Below are 378 nucleotides of genomic sequence, written 5' to 3' on the forward strand. Positions count from 1 at the left end.
CTCGCCAAGTTGCCCAGGCGGGTCGCGAACCCGCGGGCTCAGGCAATCCACTCACCTCAGCCTCCCAAAGGCGCGGGATTACAGGCTGAGCCACCAAGCCCGGCTTGTGGTCTTCTAATTTTGTTCTAAGAAAGATAAATTTGGGAAACTCAGAAGATCTCCACAATAGCCATCCAGATGAGTTTTGGTGTCCTTTATCCATTGATTTAAAAACATGAAGGAAAGAAGCCCTTAATTTTTGAACATATAGACAGCAGGGGTCTCTGGAGGGGGACAATTATTGCATGCTTTATAATTCTGGGACTCCATTCTGCTTTTCATTAATCTCTCACAAGCAAAAGAAAAACCCTATAAGCTATATAGGGACTATTTGGGGTT

Source organism: Carlito syrichta, unplaced genomic scaffold (genome assembly GCF_000164805.1).
Source record: "Carlito syrichta isolate Samal-C Ts95f unplaced genomic scaffold, Tarsius_syrichta-2.0.1 Scaffold302384, whole genome shotgun sequence".
Taxonomy (NCBI): domain Eukaryota; kingdom Metazoa; phylum Chordata; class Mammalia; order Primates; family Tarsiidae; genus Carlito; species Carlito syrichta.